Below are 1,126 nucleotides of genomic sequence, written 5' to 3'. Positions count from 1 at the left end.
GATCAAGGCGGGGGGCACCCAGCTGCCATAGGGAGGGTCATTTCCACATCTCATCTACACACAGAACTAAATGGACAAGCAGAATCACTGTTGTGGTTAGATGTTGGCAGCCTAGGATGGGGAGGGATGTAAGGATGTTGTTAGAAAGTTACAGGCTCTTCCTAAACTGAGTGCCTGTAGAGGGACTTGGTCCGCTTCCACCCAAGAGGAATCAGAAGATCAAAATCAGTTTGGGAAAGCCAGAACTGGCAGGAAAGGGGGAGCCTGCAATCCCCATGGGAAGGTCTGGGGCTGCTAGATAGTCCAGGCTAGAGGCTGTTGCCAAAGGCTTGTCCTCCAGAAAGCAAGAGCTGTTACTAGTTTTTCAGCCAGGGTGCAGCGGTTCTGGGTAGCCATTCTACGGTAGCAGTTAGATTCCAATTCATGCTTGATTCCTGTTAGCTTTGTCTTGATGACATCCTTGGAATTGGCATAGATCATTTTGCTCTTAAAGGGTACATTCCCAAGGGTCCAGAAGATGAATACCAGGTCCTCCTTCTTGTTCTCCTTGGTTGTGTAGGTTGCATCTTAGACAGCTTAGTGGCAGTCCTTGTCTGGCAGCATCTTCATAAAAGTGGTGCAGGGGACATCCACAGTTTGCCCTGCATCTCCTACCGGGAACTGCTTGCCCTCACTCAGGCAAAAGAAAACTCACTGCCTTTTTGAATTTCTTCACTTCCGTGTCATTGAATACCTTGATGACACCATTAGAGAGAGTCACACCAGAGACCATGTTTCAGAGGCAAAAGGGAGACTAAGCGAGCTACGGAAGAATTGAGCAGCCACAGCTGGTCTAGGTTCTGACTTATCACTAAACTTCTAAACAGACTGTCTTTATACACACACACACACACACACACACACACACACTCTAAACAAACTAACAAATAAAAACCTCAGAAACTCTGCCAGCCCCTATTTAACAAAAAGCGAGGTTCACCAACAAGTGCTGAGCACTTATTGGTGCCTGCTGTATGATTGATTTATCTGCTTTCCAACGAGCGTTATGAAGGACATAATTTTATGGAGAAACTTTCCACCAACATAGGGCTATCAAAAATCAGGAATTACTAACTTAAATTTACAT

At 45.8% G+C, this 1,126-nt stretch overlaps 1 pseudogene; it reads right to left on the bottom strand.

Moving 5' to 3' along the window:
* Positions 1–294: 294 nt before the first annotated feature.
* On the bottom strand, positions 295–772 carry LOC110308458 (annotated as a pseudogene).
* Between the last annotated feature and the right edge of the window lie 354 nt (positions 773–1,126).

The sequence above is a fragment of the Mus caroli genome, chromosome 13, assembly GCF_900094665.2.
Source record: "Mus caroli chromosome 13, CAROLI_EIJ_v1.1, whole genome shotgun sequence".
NCBI lineage: Eukaryota > Metazoa > Chordata > Mammalia > Rodentia > Muridae > Mus > Mus caroli.
Note: the sequence above shows the minus strand (reverse complement) of the source record. Positions and strands in the feature narration are given on the sequence as shown.